The following is a 21,027-nucleotide window of genomic DNA, read 5'->3' on the forward strand; positions in this document are numbered from 1 at the left end:
GGAGCCACACCCTGTGAAAACCTACTTATGGACTTCACCAAGCTGCCCCGAGCAGAGGCTATCAGTACATGCTAGTACTCATCCGCACCTTTTCGCCATGGGTCGAGGCTTTCCCCACCCAAACAGAAAGCACGAGAGGTGATTGTTAAGAGACATTATCCCCAGATTTGGACTGCCCCGACTCTAGGTTCAGACAATATACCAGCATTTGTAGCCAAAATAGTTCAGGAACTAACATGGCTGTTAAAAATAAAGTGGAAATTACACACAGCCTACTGGCCACAGAGCTCAGGAAAAGTGGTGCACATGAACCAGACACTCAAACAGCTACTAAAGAAATATTGCCAGGAAACTCATCTGAGATGGGATCATGTCCTGCCCATGGTCCTGTGAGTCAGGTGCATCCCCACCAAACAAACTGAGTGTTCACCCCATGAGATTTTGTTCGGCCGGCCACCCCCAATCATAGGTCAAATTAAGGGTGATGTCCGTGAACTAGGGGAAGGGGAATTGACCTTGAGAAGGCAAATGCAGGCCTTAGGGATAGGCATGCAAGGTGTCCATGGCTGGATACAGGAGAGAATACCCATAAGCCTGACAGACCCAGCATGCCCCTTTAAACCCGGGGACTCTGTTTGGGTCGAGAAATGGAATCCAACCACTCTGGGACCCATATGAGAGGGCCCCCATACTGTGATCTTGTCCACTCCCACTGCTATTAAAGTTACAGGAATTGTGCCTTGGATCCACCACAGTCGGCTAAAACCAGCAATCCAAAGCAAGTGGACCAGCCAACAGGACCCAGACCATCCAAGCTGGCTGATCCTACAATGGAGTTGCCATTAGGGATGATGACAGCTCTGCTCTGGTCACTCTGGAAGCTGACTTGTCTATGCATGGCTGAAGCTTGAGTAGGCAACAGCCCTGCTTCAGTCACCCCAGAAGCAGACTAGTCTATGCACAGCCGAAGCTAGAGTGGAACATGCAAGTATGTCAACAATACATACTTCTTTTTCTCCTAACTATAATACTTCCCTTATCCGTGTTGGGAGAGGCACCCATAGAAGGATGCCCCCCCGCACTCATACTATGGGGTCAGGGAGCACCACAACCAGAACCCTGTTGTACCACACTTATTATGAGTGTACGGGGACCCCCTGGGGAACTTGTACACACAACTAGACAACCTACTCAACCTGTGACCCAGAAAATGGCCAGCCTTGTATATGTTATGACCGTAAGTCCTCACCTTCTGAAGCCTGGTTTAAAGTTTATGTTAGGCCAAAAGAAGGAAGACTTCTGAACCAAACCAAGGTACCTCCCTCCCAGGGGGAGGTCATTTCCTTATATTTTGATGCCTGCCAAGCAACATACATAGGTCCCTATCCTGTAGTCTCCTGTGGTAGCCTATCATGGGAGAGATACTATAGTAACTGTCACAAATATATATGTGCTCCAAGGAAAGGAACCACTCAATAGGGAGCCCCTCTTTGCTTCCCCTACTCCCCAGAAAAAGACTGTCAGGACTGCACAACATGGTCCACAGACCCTGTGGAAAGTTCAAGAACACCACAGGGGGTAGTAACTCTTACCACAATGCTGGTAAAACCAAATTGTAAGATGAAAACTTGCAATCCTTTAAATTTCACCATCTTAAAGCCAGATCGGACCATATGGACTACAGGTTACCCCATGACATTACAGATCAGCAGTCAGGAAACAGACCTAGGAGTCTATTTATATATTATCAAAAAACAAAAACAAAAAAACAAAAAAACAGATTAAGCATTCAACCCAACAATTTCGAGTTTTTGAGTCATTCTATGAGCATATCCACCAGGAGTTGCCTAAACCCTTTCCCTTAGCCAGAAACCCGTTCACCCAACTGGCTGAAAACATAGCCAGCAGCTTACACATCTCCTCATGCTATGTTTGCGGGGGAACCACTATGGGGGACCAATGGCCATGGGAGGCAAGAGAGCTGATGCCCGAAGATAACTTCACTCTGACTGTCTCTTCCCCTGAACCTCTGTTCAGGAGCCTGAGTATTTGGCTCCTAAAAACCTCTGTTATGGGTAAGTCCTGCATTGTTCACTAGGGAAAAGCCTTTACAGATCCGGTAGGAGAGTTAACCTGCCTAGGACAATAACATTACAGTGAAATGCTAGGAAAGACTTTGTGGTGGGGCAGAAAGAATGATTTCAAATCACCCCACCCAGGTTCATTCTCCCGTTTCCCCTCTTTAAACCACTCTTGGTACCAACTTGAAGCTCCAAATACCTGGCAGGCACCCTCTGGCCTCTATTGGATCTGTGGACTGCAGGCGTATTGGCAGCTGCCAGTTAATGGTCAAGGGCCTCCTGTCCCATTGGTCTCTCCTGTCCCTTGATTCCCACAACACAGACACTTCTTTATTCAGCCAGTAAGTCATCTAGAGCAATTCTGTTGTTTATCATAATGTTCACAAAAGAATTTAAAGTCTGTTTTGTAACCATAGCCTTGACAGTAGAATCTGCTATAGAACCTATCATGAGGGATAAATTTCTAACCATTGCTTCATTTACTCCAAACCATGGAAAAAAAGGACTTAACAAATGATGCTCTTTAGAAGAGTGAAGGCCTCCTGGCAATGTTCTCTTTAACCCATGATGTAGGTAAGACTAGTGCATCAATGTTTTGTTTCTGACTGATGATGAGTATGTACCACAGAAATTTCTCACCCACATTGGACCTTCATCTTCCATATATCAAAATATAAGATTAATCATGTATAAGGCTGGCTGCAAAATCTTTCGCAAGTAAAAGTAAACCCCATGAATTCACCAAACAAACCTCCTTTTCACTTCTACTGTTCACAGAGGCATAAACAAGGAAAAAAATTGAAAGAATCTCATAATAGTAGAGAAATCTTGATCTGTGATCTTGGGAAAAAGCTGTCCACATCAAAGATGCCTTCTTCTGGGAAAAAACTTCCCTGTTTAGCTTTATCTTAAGGTTTCCAATAGGTGTACAGTTCCAAGAATGTAGAGGGACCCTTCCAAGTTGTGAGATTATGAACCCAAAACTTCGGTTCAAGGTCCTGAAGTTTTGCTGCAGTGTGGATGGCAAGAACAGTCTTTCTCTGTTGTTCTCAGAAGATCCAATCTTCAGGTTCTAGATTGTGAAGAGGTTGATTTTCCCCAGTCAATAGATCATGAAGAGGTTGATTTTCCTCAGTGAGTAGACTACGTATTTTTTTTACCTGGTGAAAATATATATACTTTTGTAAAGTGAGCACTATTACTGTTACAACTGCTCTCTTGCATGGGGAAGTTTTTACACAACCAGAAAACATGCACTGAAAATGACAATTGGCCAGGCGCGGTGACTCACACCTGTAATCCCAGCACTTTGGGAGGCCAAGACAGGTGGATCATCTGAGCTCAGGAGTTCAAGACCAGTCTGGGCAACATGACAAAACATCATCTCTACCAAAAATACAAAAAATTAGCCAGGCACAGTGGTACATGCCTGTGGTCTCAGCTACTCATGAGACTGAGGTGGGAGGATCACTTGAGCCTGGAAGGCAGAGGTTGCAGTGAGCCAAGATCGTATCACTGCACTCCAACCTGGGTGACAGAGTGTGACCCCATCTCAAATTAAAAAAAAAAAAAGAAAAGAAAACGACCATTGAATAAAATCCATCTATAAATATTTAAATGGCCCATCAGATAGCAGAATGTACCTAAAGTTTTGATTGTCTTCCCAGGGATATGGATTTGGCAAACCAAACATTGGTCATAAACTATTTTAGCAATTTAGAAGTCACTACACCAAAATATATTTAGTTTGGATAACTTTTAACAACAAAAGCTTTAAGGACTCAGGAAGAACAAGGCAGCCGTCCTGGTTCTCCATGAGTCCATGCTCAACATTGGACTTACGTCCTCTTGAACACCAGCTGTTTCTCCAATTTAGGTGCATAGCACTGAAAACTGATGTGTTATCATAGGTAATTTTACTTAGACCATAGAGTTCACTCAAATTGTATATCTAAACAATTTCAGTACTGGCTGATTTAGATAAACCAGCCAGTCTCCACTAAAGTTACAGGGATTCTTACCCAGTCCAAATGATATGATTCTAAAGCTATCAGAAACCTGTATTCAAGAGTGTTTCTCAGGCTCCTTTTCATCCTTTCATAAACCTCCATAAAGACACCATATTCTAGGATTTTGTGTACTTGTGAGGTTTCCAGAAACTGCAATTAACTGTGGAAATGACTTTAAATAGTCACAGTTAAAGACACAATTGACAAGGAAATTTGTTTATTTATGTGGATTACAATAACTCAACATAATAACCGTAATTATAATTGCTAATATATACACAGACATGTTAGAATTCTAGAAATCCCATATAATTTTGGAAAATATATTAACAACATTCATTAAAATTTAACCTGAAGAAGGTTAAACAGCATTTTTTATTTGACAATGCTTCATGTAACTTAACCTGTCAAATAATCCTATTTACCTCTCTTTTGGATGTTTTGGGGTCCTCTGGAGCATCCCAAAGTTAGAAGTCAAAAAAGACTTGATTTTGAAGCTGAAATTACGTTTCAGGAAGCCTATAAAATATGTCAAAGGTTTAAAACACTTGAACAAAATAGGATCACAAATCACTATAAAACAAGTCATTCATTTAACCAAAGTGAAAATTAACAGATTTTTAAAAACAAAAACCTGTACTCTTTGATAAAGGAGACTCAGTTTTCCAAACAATCAAAAGACCTAAGACAGCATGAGACAGAATCTCTCTTTTCTTCTCTCCTTTTTTTTTTCTTTAAATTTTTGCAGTTTACTAAAAGGATGAAGAGAAATATTTTAGTGCCTTATTAATACTACACAAAATTTTTGTTCAAAAGAGAAAACCACATTTTACTTTTGGATTTGTGTATTATCCATCCTAAAATTGATTTTAATAATCCTCATTAATTTATCAAATCGGTCATCTTTTTTTTTCTATTTTATTTTTCTATTTTTCTTTTATTGTTTTTAATTTCCATCTACTCCTTGTGGAGAATCTGTCATCTTTTAACCACACAAGGTTTCCATAAACCTTTCATTTTACATTTATTCCCCAACTTCCTTTTTTAAAATTTATTAACTTATTTATTTTTAAAATTTTATTTTATTTTATTTTCTGGGATACATGTACAGGATATGCAGGTTTGTTACATAGGTAAACACGTGCCATGGTGGTTTGCTGCACCTATAAACCCATCACCTAGGTATTAAGACGTGCATGCATTAGCTATTTATCCTGATGCTCTCCCTCTCCCTGTCCCCGTGACAGGCCCCAGTGTGTGTGGTTTTCCTCCCTGTATCCATGTGTTCTCACTGTTCAGCTCCCACTTCTAAGGGAGAACATGCAGCATTTGGTTTTCTGTTCCTGTGTTAGTTTGCTGAGGATAATGGCTTCAGCCCCATCCATGTCCCTGCAAAGGACATGATCTCATTTCTTTTTATGACTGCATAGTATTCTATGGTGTATATGTACCACATTTTCTTTATTCAGTCTATTAATGATGGGCATTTGAGTTGATTCCATGTCTTGCCAACTTTCTACATTCATCTTGTTTCATCTATTTTTATACTCCTTCAATTTGAAACCTTTAAGTAACTTCAAACCAAACAAAAATTTTTTAACACGCATACCTTTATAATTTTCTTCATCAAATGTGTACCCTGCTTTTGTTTATACACTCTGTATACAGAATTGTTTCTCTTATATCTAGTAGTTTTCAACTCTTAGTAACCTTAATTTCTAGTGAAAAGCCTAGAAAGTAATTTTGAACAGTTTTATATCAGTATTTGTAGATAATTATTTTGTAATTTTTTAGAAAATAGCTCTTCAAATGATCATTTGTTAACAAATCTAAATATATTTAGCTTTTCTATACTATATAAAAATAACACATCAAGGTATATAGACTTAAACTCATGTGTAACAATGCATACTTCAGTATCTTAACTTACAGATGACTCAACATTTTATGACTGTTACCTACTTTAACATAACATGACTCTAAGACTTTAAATTACTAAGAAGAATCTTAAAACTATGACACAGGTAGCCTTCCTAATGTCTTCCTCAAGTCATTCCGGGTCCCAAGTAGCCACCTGCCACCCAGGAGGACAGTGAAGCCTGTCTGAGTCAATCAGGACAGAAGACAGAGCTGTGAAGACTGTACCTGGAGGGTCCGACCCCTTCTAAAATAGCCGGGAGACACAACAGGGAAAGCAGAGGAAGAAGGGGTAATATTGGGCTTGATTCTGGCTTGTAGCTGACAGTCTAAGCACTAAGAACTTGTCTCCAGACCTCATCATGGCCACCTGTCCAGACCCCTGAATCCAGAGACTCTAAACTAAAGGCATAAGCTCACAGTCAAATCAAGCAACTATCTAATTATATTTAAATGATAATCTTGAAGCCATGTCTGTTTTGCTAACAATCAAAAACTAGCTTTTATTTACCAAATATTATCACATACACGTAACACAAATAGACATATAAACACATAGAAATAGCTCTTATACCTAGCTCTCATAAAGGACTTTCATTTGCTGGCTTTTAAATAGTTTTTCTTTCCTTTTTTTTTTTTTTTTTTTTTTTTTTTTTGAGACAGAGTTTCATTCTTATCGTCCAGGCTAGAGGGCAACGGCACAATCTCAGCTCACTGCAACCTCCACCTCCCGGGTTCAAGCAATGCTCCAGCCTCAGCCTCCCGAGAAGTTGGGATTACAGGCGCCCACTACCATGCCTGGCTAATATCTGTACTTTAAGTAGGGACAGGGTTTCTCCATGTTGACCAGGCTGGTCTCGAGCTCCTGACCTCAGGTGATCTGCCCGCCTTGGCCTCCTAAAGTGCTGGGATTACAGGCATGAGTCACCACACCTGGCCTTAAATAGTTTTTTTTTCTTCCCCATTCAGTCTATCAATCTTCCAGTTACCTGCTTCATTGCCCAAAGCAATTGTTAACAAGGCAACAAATTTGCATTTCTAAAGGTAAAACTCTTAGGTGGAACAAAAAATATTTATATTTCATAAGCACAGAGCTAAGATTTTAGGCCTAAGTATTGTATCATCATTTCCTCAAATAAGGGAAACAAACCTGCTCAAATAAAAGTTCACTTAAGAAAAGATGGCCAGAAAAGCACCTTAAACAAAAGTATGACTTAACATGTAAATTTAAAAGAATGGTAAAGTTTCTAATGCACATGGGCAGACATCCTTAAAAATCAAGATCTCCTTTATAGATGTAAATTTCTTTTACAAAAGAGTTTCAAGATAGCCAATTAAATTCCAGAAAGGTGTATTTTCGTTCAATATGGTGTTCTTTTTAACTTTGCTACTGTTTCTTAGCTAAAACTACTGAGTTCAGGGTAATGGGTGGAGCCCATTAAGGAATAGGGCCATCATGAAAGCATTTTTTATGCCTGGACTCAGCATAGATAGATCTGAAAAAAAGGCAGATCTATTTTACATGAGGGCCTACCTTTTATAAGCACTTTATCTAGGATAGCATTCTTTCTACCTTTGGGATGGGACAGTAACTAAGACAAAAGGCTAGCATATTTAATTTTTCTTATCAATTAGTTGCTTAAGCTTTTTATTTGTCTTTTATACAGTCTTTAAATAAAAATATGAAAATCTTTTTAGAAGCTTCTGCTGCAGTGTTGTTCATTTGGAACATTCCACTGTAACTCATCTTTAGTAAGATTTCACCTTTTCTGCAAGGCTTTGCTGCTTCCAGGGCCTAATACTTACACATGTATAAGCCAGAAGAACTCAGTTCTTCAGAAATTAAGGATCCCATTTTCACCTCAAATATTGCCTTTGGCTCTCAGTTTCCCTGGTCAACTTAGCCAAAGATTTTTTTCCTACCTGAGTGTGCAAGAAAAATAAAACAAAATGGGTAGAACACAAAAATCCCTGTGAATTTCCAAAAGCCAAATTTTACAGCTACAGCCCCTGCAATATTGCCATTCAGTCCTCCATAAGAGGCATCTAACTGGATTCAAGCCAGTTAATTATCAGATCCAATTCAATCCTGGACCCAGTCCAGTTTCTGTTGGGACTTCCAAACCCAGTTTGGTTCAGAAATTTGCTCAAAGAAACTTGGAGAGCCCAAAATACAAATCCATAGAGCTTTGGAATTCAAGAGGGAATTTACCACAATTTCCAGCTGCTCTGAGAGAGCAATGGACATAATGGGCCCGGTGGGTACCTCGCTTGGTCACTCAGTGCTCAGGGGGGTTGTTAGAAGCTCTACTTCAGATCTTACTTCTCACACCATTTGTTAAAAGAAAAACCTTAGCCGAATTAATTTTAAGAGTTTAATTGAGCAAAGAATAATCCACAAATTGAGCAGCCCGTTAAGCCAGAGTAGGCTCAGAGACTCCAGTGAAGCTATGTGGTGGAAGAAGATGTATGGACAGAAAATGAAAAGTGATGTACAGAAAACGGAAGTGAGGTTCAGAAACACCTGGATTGGTTATAGTTGGGTGTTTGCCTTATTTGAACATGGTTTGAACACTTGGCCACCTCTGATTACCCAAAACTCAGCAATTGATACAAGAGTTGGCTACGGTCTGTATCAAACTCCTTTTAGGTTATGTTATAGTTCATGATGTACAAAGAAACCTTTAGGTTGAACTTAAAATATGTAAGGAGGCAGCTGTAGGCTTAACTTGATTTAACATCAAATTTATCAACTTGATACATTAATTACTGACTTCCTATTATAAGGATTTGACAGTTTTATTTTATGTCCTACTGCCACTTTCCCACCTTCCAACTCGTGATAACAATCATTTTCGGTCAATGCGCAGTGTTTCTGCTATTTTGATCATATAATTGTTATTCGCTGCCAAACCAAATAATATAATTCCATTTTCTTTCTTGTACAACATTTTTGTTTTCCCATAGATACTGACTTTTTATTTAAGCTTAACTTTATACTACTAGCACAAATTCTTCACAAATTCTCCAAAAAAAGATAGAACTCTTCTGACTGCCATTTTTCATAAAGTTAAATCATCAGTCAGTTTATTTTTTGTTTCTGTTTCTACTATCATATTTTTAATGTCCATGAGTTTTTATATTATTCTCCCAACATTCCTCTTTAATAGAAAACTCTTCTTGGTTTGGGGATGCTTTCTCTCTCCAAGGTTGTTGACCAGTCATGCACTATACAACGACGTTTCAGTCAATGACAGACCACATATACGATGGTGGTCCCATAAAATTATAATGAAGTTGAAAAGTTCCTATTGCCTAGTGATGTCCTAGTCATCATAACATCATAGCACAGTGTATTACTCATGTGCCTGCAGGAATGACTATGTAAACAAATCTACTGCATTAATAGTCATATAAAAGCACAGCACATACAATTACATACAGTACATAATACCTATAATGATAATAAATGACAATGTTACTGGCTTACGTATTTACTGTACTACATATATTTTTAAATTCAGTCGAGTTGAAACTCATATACTACACTTTTAATCATTATTTTAGAGTGTATTCCTATGTACAAATACATATATACAGTTAACTGAAAAGCAGCCTCAGGCAGGACCTTCAGGAAGTATTCCAGAAGAAGGCATCATTATCACATAGAAGATGACAGCTCCACATGTGTTAGTGCCCCTGAAGACCTCCAGTGGGACAAGATGTGGAGGTGGAAGACAGTGATATTGATGATCCTGACCTTGATGATTAGGCCTTGGCTAATATGTGTGTTTGGGTTTTCATTTATTTGTTTTACTTATTTACTGTTTTTTTGAGATGGAGTTTTGCTCTTGTTGCCCAGGCTGGAGTGCAATGGCCCAATCTCGGCTCACTGCAACCTCTGCCTCCCCGGTTGAAGTGATTCTCCTTTCTCAGCCTCCCAAGTAGCTGGGATTACAGGCATGCGACATCACACCCGGCTAATTTTGTATTTTTAGTAGAGACGGGGTTTCTCCATGTTGGTCAGGCTGGTCTCGAACTCCTGACCTTAGGTGATCTGCCCGCCTCGGCCTTCCAAAGTGCTGGGATTACAGGCACAAGCCACCATGCCCGGCCTGGGTTTTCATTTTTAACAAACAAGTTTACAAAGTAAAGAATATTTTAAAAATTAAAAACAGGAAAAAAAAGCTTATAGAATAAGGATATAAAGAAGGAAATTGTTTTGTATAGCTGGTAAATAGTTTAAAATAAGTTTCCTTGACTTTGAAAACAAAACAAGGATCAGCAATATTCCAAGCAAAAGACAAAAGGTTGCTTCAGCTTTCTGAGTTCAGTTCATTTAGTTAACTCTTGTTTTGCTTGATATTCGTGAACATTTCTGCTCTTCATGAGTCCTGTACATTTTCCTTTATTCCAATGTTACAATCTCTAAAGTTATCAGAAGCCTGTATTTGAGAGCACCTGTTAAATTTCTACAGTTCATTATAAACCGTAGAAAGTAGAAAAGTTCCTCTTCAAAGCTCCTCTTGGTTTAAAAATAAAATAATAGACACTGGGAATAATAGTTCCTTACTCTAAAGCCTCCTATCAACTATTAGTTCTTACACTTTAGCCCAGTTAGTTGCTTTGGCTTACTCAGGCATGTCTGGACAGGCCCAGGCAAGTCTTAGCTCATAGCTTATGCCCCCTGCTTATTTGGAAATGTTATTGCTTCCTTAAACCTTTTGTAAGCAACTTCCTCTCCTTCTTTGTTCTTCCCTGCATTACCTATTTAGGAAAGTCTTAGGCTATTAGCAAATTGAGTATCAGTTTAAGAGTGTGAGGTCCAGCGCCAGCCAATGGATGCTGGACACAGCAGTAAGGACGACCCAAATGTGTAAGTGATAAATACGTCTGCTTTTCCTTTGTTCAGGTGTGCTCTCACCATTGTTCTATCTGCAATTGAGCCCCCTTTCCACAGAGAGTAGATTGCCTTGCTGAGAGGTCTTTCGTCTCCATGCTGACTTTTCTTTGCAGCACCAATTGTCTATTTCTAACAATTTTGGTATTTTAACATAAACCATCTTTAAAAAGGATTAAAACAAGACAACAATTGTCTGTGAATATCAAAATGTCCAGGATAGTTACAGTTAGAAACACAATTGACAAAGAAGTGTGGTTATCTCTGTGGTTTACAATAACTTAACAACCTTAATTATGATTGGTAGCATATACTTAGACATTGAATTTTAGAAATTTCATACAATTTTGGAACATACATTAGCATTGTTACCGGCGGGTCTTTGCTCCCAGAGCTCCCAAGATGGTGGCAAGCCTCTTGCTCTCTGACCTGGGGTTCTTGGCCTCACGGATTCCAAGGAATGGAACCTTGGGCCATGCAGTGAGTGTTATAGCTCTATTAGAAGCCATGGGTCACGGAAGAGAACCGTGGAACCCAGCAACTAGTGTTCAGCTCAGTTAGGACGAAGCCGGGCACTTAGCCATGCAGGAACAATGGCGAGTCTCTAGCCTGATTGGGAGCAGCAATGGCCACCTCACTGCATCAGAAGCACAGCAGACACCCTGCCAGATCCAGAGGGGTGGAAGTCAGCAGCAGGTCTGCAACGGCGGTGATCAGCAGTGGTGGATGGCGAGCGAAAGCTCAGCTCAAGCTGGAACAAACACGGACCAGAAGAGTGTGCAGTTGCAAGATTTAATAGAGTGAAAACAGAGCTCCCATACAAAGGGAGGGGACCCAAAGTGGGTTGCCCGATCTGGCTCCAATGCCTGGGTTTATATCCCGATCATTGTCCCTCCCCCTGTGCTCTCAGGTGATAGATGATTGACTATTTCTTTACCTGCTGCTTTTAGCCTAATTGGTATTTTAGTGAGCTCTCTTTACTACCTGATTGGTTGGGTGTGAGCTGAGTTACAAGCCCCACCTCCGTGTTTAAAAGTGGGTGTGGTCACCTTCCCCAGCTAGGCTTAGGAATGCTTAGTCAGCCTAGGAAATCTAGCTAGTCCTGTCTCTCAGCATTATTCACACAAAATATAACCTAAAGAAGATTGAACGTCATTTTGGCAATCCTATGTACCTAAACATGTCAAATAATCTTATTTACTACTCTTTTTTGGACACTTCAGGGGCCCTCTGAAACATCTGAAAAGTCAGGTGCCAGGAAAGACAATTTTGAAACTGAAGTTTGATTTTGGGAAGGCTGTTAAATGTTTGAGGTTTAAATCACTTGATACTATGAAATAGAATCCCAAATTACCATAAGTTATTTATTTTGCCAAAAGCATGACTCAGAAATTTTAAAGAGGCAAAAACCTTTCACAGCTCTTTAAAAATTTTGCCAAGGAGCAGATTACTGCCTTAGGAAAACCTTTTTATGCTTTTATTTCAATGCTCAATTTACAGAAAAAACACATAATACACTTTTTTGAAGTTAGTCAATATGTTCACACAGAGAACCTCCTTTTCAAGATTTAAGTTCCACAATTCTTCCACCACTTCTTTGAACCTTCAGCTTTTCCCCTCAAAACAATCCTTTAACTCTAGGCAAAAGTTCACATTTCCATGCCTACTTACAACCTTTTACTAAAAATCACAGTTTACTGTTCTCACACACCTTGCATGTATATCTATTTCTAGTAGTTTCAATTAACTCCTAGCAATTTTTAACTTTAAGGTAAAACTTGTTAAGTTGCTTTAATTGCGTGCTAACTGCAGCCAAGGTTTGCCTTCTTAATTAAGGGTGCGGTTAGTTCCATATGTCCCAGGCCCTACCAATTGTGAAGCTGGCAAGTCAAATAGTTCTCAAAACTCCAAAAGCAGTTTGTAAGCTTAAAACACTTAGCAAACCTTGCATCTGACCTGCATTTTACCAATAGTCTTTAGGGCTGTCTTATTTCTTAAAGATTAAAGTCTCGTGAACTGAGAGGTATCACAGATTTTATCTTCCCTTTAAAAAATATTAGATCCAAGCGCTCATATTTCTTTAGGTCAAATTAATTAGAGCTCTTTTTACAGACATCACAAACAGTATACACACAGACAGGCAGAAGAAACCCCAGTTGCTGCGTGGGGCCCTTTAAGAGACAGTGTTACGGGATTTTTAAGGAATCAGAGAGACCAATGGGGTTCAGGAAGATATTTATTATTTAGGTGCACCAGCCCAGTCGGATTAACATCCAAAGGACTGGCCCTGAACGAAGAGTGAAGTTACCTTTTAAGCATTTTGTGGGTGAGGGGAGATCTGTGCAGGAGGAAGCATACTCCAGAAGTGAGAAACAAAGGCAATTATTCAATCAATTGAGACATGCATTACATCATTTCTTACTTTTCAAGGAAAAACACGTTTTGTGACTTGAGTTTATCTGTCTAGTGACCTTGCAGCTGCACAGCTAGGGAAACAGGGTCTTCACAATGCCTGGGAAAGGAGGAAAGATAAGGCTCACCAGCTACAGAAAAACAGGCAGTTAATTTTTAAAGGACTCCAGCTCTTTCTCGTTCTCAGGGGGAATTGGTTTTCTTACATACAACTGAGTTTCTGCTTACACACTCTTTAATTTCTTTTAATTCCTGTTCCAATAGGGCTAGGAAAACATGCAGATATGGAACACGAGAGGGCTCATCGCCTCTGGCAGGACTGCTAAACAAAGTCTTGCTAAGAGGTTACCAGCCATGCCCTCAGGATGTAAAACAAGATGGAGGCTTGATTTCACCACCAAAACTTTGCAGAGAATACAGTGATAGTTGGGGGGTACTAGCCTAGTACAATATCTTCTAAGAGAAAAAAAAAAATCTTTTTAAAAGTTAACTTGCTGATGGGGTAGAGAAGGGGAAAGAAAAGGCTTAAAAATGCCTGGGGAAGAACCTCTTATTCTTAAGCAAGTAGTTCCTCTACCAGGGAGAAAAGTTTAGTGACTGTCTGATGGAGATGAATCTCTTGGCCAGAAAAGGAGACTCCAATGAATCTTAGGGGAAAATGGCAGCCAGCCGCCCCTGGAGCCTTGGGCCATGCGTTTCAGCCCCAGCATGGAGGGGAGAGCGGTGGGGAACTGCTGCTCTCTGATCTGTCCTGAAAAGGGAAGGAAAAGGCTATGAAACGGCCCTGGAGTGATGGGGGTTGAGCGCATGGTTTCCCCCACCCTCAGAAGTCCAAGGGTCCGAGGATGAAAAGGCTTGGGAACAAGAGGGAGAGATTTTGAGTCCCCATTTCACTTGAGGCTTCTGGAGCCCCCACGTTGCATGCCAAAAATGTTGCAGGACTTTTCCTAAGTTCAGCTAAAAACAGGGTTCTTTGTCCTGTGAAAGGAAAATACCCTGGGCTCCCAAAATCACTAAAGAAAACTCAAGCGGGAACTGCTTGGGGCAAACCTGGCGCCCATTCTATTCAGAGTCACTCCTCTACTCACTGAGATAGATGCATAGCTGATTTGCCTCCTTTGGGAAGGCTCAAAAGAATGTAACCATTTGTGGATCACCTATCTCTCACCTGGAAGCTCCTTCCCCACTCCCAGTCTTCCTGCCATTGCTTTAAGTACATTTAAGATCCAAGGTACTTCTTACATATATTGATTGATGTCTCTTGTCTCCCTAAATGTATAAAACCAGGCTGTGCCCTGACCACCTTGGGCACATGTCGTAAATATTTCCTGAGGCTCTGTCACAGGTGCCTCCTCAACCTTGGCAAAATAAACTTTCTAAATTAACTATGACCTCAGATTTTCTGGGTTCGCAGCCCCACGGCCACAAAAATTCAGGCTCGCAATGTAAATGGTGAGTAAGACAGGGTTTTATTGGGTAAAAAGGAAGAAAAGGGGGAAACAGGGACCCTCACAAGGCCAGAGTCCCTCTGCTAGAGCGCTTCCCTCCAGCTGCTTGAATCCCAGGTTCTACCCAGGAAGAGGAGGGGCCAGGCTTCCTTCCAGCTGCTTGAATCCCAGGTTCCACCCAGGAAGAGGAGGGGCCAGGCTCCTCCCGGCTGCAAACGTCCTGAACTTCCCCAGGCTCCACCTCAGTGGGCACCTGGCTGGAGTTTCTCCAGGGACCCCCTTCCACCTGGCTGTCCCATCTGCACCCTTGGAATGGGGGGCAAAGAGGGCCAGGAGTCTCCCAGTTCAGCAGGTCAGGTGCCCTCAGTACGGCACTTCGCCCCACTCCGTGCTGTGGAGTCCCTCTGGGTCCTCGGCTCCAAGAGTAAGTCTCCTACTTGGGTAGGGAGGAGTGGCCTCCTAGCTGCTCCGGATGGTGAACAACCTGGGATCTAATTTCTACTTAAAACAGAATTTCAACCAAAACCTCTCGTTTTTCACTTTATGCCCATCATGACCTCCGATAGCTTATGTGCCTCCAGTCCTCCACCCTCCCTTTTGGTGGAGCTGGTTTCTCTGATCGATATCGCCTCTGCAGGCACTTTGTAGTCAGATTTCTCCGTTCCTCTACTTCCTCTGGTTTCCATCCTACCAAATCCGATGGTGGTTTTCATTCATTGTGGTGTCTTCCTCAGTACTCTCAGTCCTTTTGGGTTTATATATATTTATTTTTATTGCTCTTCTCTCACCGTAGTGCATTTTTCAGGATGGAGCAGATAAACATTCATGTTCAACTCACCATCTAATAGGAAAGTCATTCCATGGTCCGTGTAGCTCCAATATATTTCTTCTGCTTTGAGCTTCTGCTCTGTGCTCTAGCTAATGTGTTGTTACTTGTCTACCACCCCTACGGTTTTCCTGAGGGCAGTGGTCACTTTGCATTTCCAGCCCCTGTTATAGATCTAGGGCATGAGATAATTAATCATTCAGTTGAATGCAACTTAATTTACATAGTTGGTGCTGCCCACTGGAAAGCTGGAGAATAAAGTAAATGACCACATAAGGCCTCATCATCTTCCTTTCTCTATTAAAGATAGTGTCGATGAAAGAAATTTTCCAAGATTGAAGCAGAAATAGCAAACTCCTACTCATAGAATGTCTTATTTACAGCAGGCACAGCTTTATCAGACTCTTTCAGAGAAGTGCTTGTTTTACTTAGAAGTAACTGCTTTTCGAAAGCTGGCAATTCTTGTTAGTTATAAGGTGAGTGACTCTAATAAGAAAGGTCTCCTGACTGAGCTAGGAAAAGCAATTGAACAAAATGTATAGTGGGGTTTTTTTCCACCTTGCAAACCAAATAGGTCCTACGTACACATAATTGAAAAAGAATTGACATGGATGGTGTAAGATGCATTTTTTTTTTCTGTGCACACAAAGAAAAGTGGGCATGCAAGAGAGAGTCCTTGGAGGTCCAGTAAAGAGCTGTGCTGATGAGTGCGTTACCTGTTGCAGAGCACTGTTTCACTGCTTCTGGGGTCAGACTTCTGAAACAGTTCTGAAACTAACAGTTAGTTTCCCAGGGCTGCTGTAATAAAATCAAGATGTCAACAGGGTTGATCCTTTCGGAGGCTCTGAGAGAATCCATTCCATGCCTCCCTTCTAGTTTCTGATGGGGCTGGCAGTTCTGATCATTCCTTGGCTTGTAGCTGCATCACTGCAGATGGATTCCTGCCTCCATCTTCACATGGCCTTCTTCCTACTGTGTGTGTCTGTGTGCCTTCAAATCTCCCTCTTCTTATGAGGGCACCAGTCATTCGTTTTGGGGTTTACCTTAATTGGTTCCAGTATGATCTTGTCTTCACTTTGTGATATCTGCAAAGACCCTATTTCCAAACAGGGTCATATTCTAAGGTTCCAGGTGAATATAAATCTTTTGGGGGACACTATTCAATCCAGCATATGGCCTAAAACCCTTTCTTCTTGCCCCCTACTTTGAGTTATAATTTTGGAGACTGCATTTGTAATCAAATGCTTTCAGACAATTCACGTAAGAGAACACACAGGAAATTCCCGGAGAAGGTGCCTGGAAATTAGGTGAGGCTCCCACTCTCTGGCAGGGGTTCCTAACCTTGGCTGCACACTAGAATCATTCTGGTTTTTAAAATCCTGCTGCCTCAGGCATGAGTAGTTTTTAAAGTATGCCAGGTGGTTCCAATGCACAACCTAGGATGCAAGCCACCACTCCAGGGACTCTTCCGGAAACCCTTGCTGCTGTGACTGCCTTGTCTGAACTCCACTGGCCTCTGCTGCCCTGGGCCTTGGACATGTGTGCTCTTGCTGACTGTGGAGAATTTAGCAGCAGCACATGTGGATTTTATTTCTGCTCCTTCACTTGCTTTGAAGGAGAACAGCTCCCTTGATATTGAAAACTCAAAAGGGAATAAAGAGAAAGAACATTTGTAGGAGAGTGTGCATGAAGGGGAGGTTTAACATTTAGTTTTATATTTCAGAAACAATTTTTAAGTTTATCAGAGTAACGTACTCATCATAGAAATTTGAAAACCCCAAAAAGCACAGAGAAGAAATCACCAATAATTCTATCCTTCTGAGAAAATGGTTTGGTGGATGTTCTAATAATTTTTTTCTATGCATCTATAAATATGTACTATGTGCTTTATAAATGGGGAATTATGTGGTTTGGGCACATACATTGCTCCTTTAGCAACACATCATTACATATATATCAATATGTGCACATCAATACATATTTCCCATTAAGTTGCCCTTGGATTTTGAGTGGCTACATTTTATCCATCATAGAGAATATTCTATAATTATTAAACCCATCACTGTAAGAGAATCTCAGACAAAACTTCTGTTGTTTGATTATTAGCCATAAAGCAAAGAGGCAAAGCACAGAGGCCCTGCCTGGCTCTCCATCCTATGATCAATTCCACACTCCAGCCCAGCCCCACAATGCTCAGCCTCCGCTCCCCAGCCCCATGCCCACTCTCACTCCGGTCTCTATGAGCCCAAGATATGAAAACTGGAGGAATTAGATAGGGAGTTTCTGATCTAGGAGAAAATGCTCTCCAGGCCCGGATCCAGATGAATCATAGAGTTTGGGAGTATTGGCAAAGAGAGACAGGCACTCATTTTCTGAACATTTGCTTAAAGAGTGAATTGCTGATTCAGATTCTCTATCAGTTGAGTAGAAAAAAAAGGAACTGGCTAGAGATGGCACCACAAAGAGAAGAAGCACTTGCTCTTGCTCCCACCTCCACCTTATTTGGTATGATAGGGATGCGTGAGTGGCCTGTGGCCAAGTGGACTCCGTGGAAGGAAGCCAGGCTTGTGCCACCTTTGCTGACACCCTGCCTGAAGATGACTCCCTAGAGGGTGACAGACTGGCAGCAAAAGCCTGTGGGGTTCTCTAGCATCGGCTAGAGTTGGGGACCAGGGACAATAGAAGCAAATGTTCCCTTTGAGGCACCCATGTTGAGGGAGGCATCCCAAAGACATCCCAAAGACTTTCCCAAGTGTTCCACAAGAGACCTAGTGTATTCATGTCTAACATTTGGAGGACATGAGACCCCAAGAGAGGACCATGCCAGGTAAAAAGACTTTTGTCCCTTTCCTATTTTTTCCACCCCTCCCTAAACCCTGCTCTGAAGGACCTGGAAGCAGCAGAGTGAGGGGGAGGAGGAAGCAGGAAAGAGCAGCCCAAATCCCCACCCCAGTGCAGTCCCCAAGCCTGGAAGAGGAAGGGCGTTGAGTGAGAAGTGGGTTTTGATAACCTGGTCATGTGAATCAGTGATCTCTGAAACGTGCATGCTACTTGACCCAGCAGATCCATCTCTAGGAATTTATCTAAGGGAGTAATCAGAGCTGTGTAGAAATATTAATGTAGTAAGATAATTGCCATGCATGAAAAATATTTCCATGCATCCTGTAAAACCATAATTTATTGCATTAAAAAAACCCCTTCTTTCAATAATTAACAATTAACAGAATTCTGAGGGTCTAATTTTTATATACATTTGCAATATAATGGCCCTTAAATAGAATAACTTAAAGTAAAGAAAATGAGTTTTAAACAGCTGGTCATTACACAATGTTGAGGACATGTGTTCTGGTTACTATTCCTGTGAAAAGCTACCCCATTCTCAGCAAACTAACACAGGAACAGAAAACCAAACACTGCATGTTCTCACTCATAAGTGGGAGTTAAACAATGAGAACACAGAGACACAGGGAGGGGAACATCACACACCGGGACCTGTCAGGGGGTTGGGGGGCAAGGGAAGGGAGAGCATTAGGACAAACACCTAATGCATATGGGGCTTAAAACATAGATGACAGGTTGATAGGTGCAGCAAACCACCATGGCACATGTATACCTATGTAACAAATCTGCATGTTCTGCACATGTAGCCCAGAACTTAAAAGAAAAAGAAAAAGAAAAAAAGAAAAGCTACCGCAAGTACACTGGTATAAAACAACCGTCAGGAGATAATGCTCATAAATTTTGTGGGCCAGGAATTTGGTTGGCATGTCTCTGCCTCAGGATTCTAGGGCCTCAGCTGGGAAGTTGAATGGTTGGGGTGTCTCAAACATCTGGGGACTGGAAACATCTGGAAGCTTCTGTGCTCACCTGGCTGGCACCTGGCAGGGATGACTTGATGGGCTGTCTCAGCTGAGATGCTTGACCAGAACACCTACATGTGGCTCTGCCTGGTAGCTGGAGGGTCTCACAGTATGGCCACGGGATTCCAAAAGGGATCCTCAGAGCAAGAATTCTAAGAACCAGATGGAAGTTGCATGACCTTTTATGACCTAGTCTTATGGAGGCTGATAAGTTAGCAACAATGAAGAAGAGGCCTTTGGTGAAGGAAAACAATTGTTCTAAGAGACAGCTAACCAAAAACAACTGTTTTCAAATACCTCACTCTGCAAATGGCCCCATCACCATGATCCTGTCTGCACATAACCCCTCCAGCACGACCCTATAAAACTTCCCTCCAGCCCCTGTTGCATGGCAGACAGCCCCTTCTCTGCTGTGCTGCCCTTTGCTTCCTTGCAATGTGCTTTCTCTCTAATAAACTTGCCTCTTTAACTCATTATTGTTTTGGTAAATTATTTTACCACCTGCAACACTGGCCCCAGCCAGTTGTCACCCATGAAGGTAAATGGTGTCACTTCCACTACACACTCTTGGTTAAAACAGTTATAAACTTGTTAATATCCAAGGGAAGGGACATGGACCCTATCTTTCAACAGAAGGAATGTTAAACTGCCATAGAATTCTTAATATTTAACAAAATTGGAGTAAAGTCTGCAGTTAGAGCCAATTCGGGCTTTACACTTTGCCTTAATTATTAGTCTAGTATATACGTGGTAGTGTTTTTCCACAACAAATATAGTGTCCCAACACCAACCAATTCTCTCATACCAACTGGGTGTTAAACAATTCAATTCAATTCTGACACTAAGTACCCGGAAGCAGTGCCGGCCCCACAGCTTAAGGGCTCAGTACCACAAGACTGCCCTCACTTCAGACGCCAGTCACAAGTCCCCGGTCCCCAGGCTACCTACACTTCTGTCCAACTTGGAGACACATTTGGGGGCTCCCATGACTCCACTTCAGGGTTGGTAATTTGCTAGGACGATTCACAGAACTCAGGAAAGCACTTTAATTACAATATCCGGTTTATTATAAAGGATAAACTCTGGAATAGCCAAATGGAAGAAACTCAGGGGGCATAGTATCAGGGGAGTGATGGGGTACACCCCTGCCCAGGGTTCCCTTAGCCCCACAGTGTCAATCAAAACCTCATTACATAGACATGATTGATGGAATCATTGACCACTGGTGATTGAACTCAACTCCGGCGCCTCTCCCCTCCATGGGGGCGGTGAAGTGTAGAGCTGAACATTCTAACCCTCTAAGTATGTGATTGGTTTTTCTGGTGATCAGCCCCCACCCTGAAGCTATAACCCCCACTACCCCACCCCTTGAGTCCACGCACTAGCAGACAAAAGACATTCCTACCACTCAGGAAATTCGGAGGGTTTAAGAGCTCTGAGCCAGCAACCAGAGAGAAAGACTAAATATATATTTTTTATTATATCGCACCATGATGCTCATTATCTGTGAAGCGCAGAGCTGGGTGCTGGAAATGTAAAGAGAACCAAGACACAGTACCTGTTTCTGAAGAGCT

The 21,027-nt window shown here is 41.5% G+C and overlaps 1 long non-coding RNA gene across 1 annotated transcript; it reads right to left on the reverse strand.

The window, feature by feature from the left end:
• Positions 1-4,510: 4,510 nt before the first annotated feature.
• LOC108585634 lies at positions 4,511-20,786 on the reverse strand. Its single transcript, XR_004184453.1, has 2 exons — positions 19,461-20,786; positions 4,511-4,609 (listed from the first exon to the last, which is right to left on the reverse strand). It is a non-coding gene; the product is annotated as an uncharacterized LOC108585634 (long non-coding RNA).
• Positions 20,787-21,027: the final 241 nt, after the last annotated feature.

Source organism: Papio anubis, chromosome 6, assembly GCF_008728515.1.
Source record: "Papio anubis isolate 15944 chromosome 6, Panubis1.0, whole genome shotgun sequence".
Lineage (NCBI taxonomy): Eukaryota > Metazoa > Chordata > Mammalia > Primates > Cercopithecidae > Papio > Papio anubis.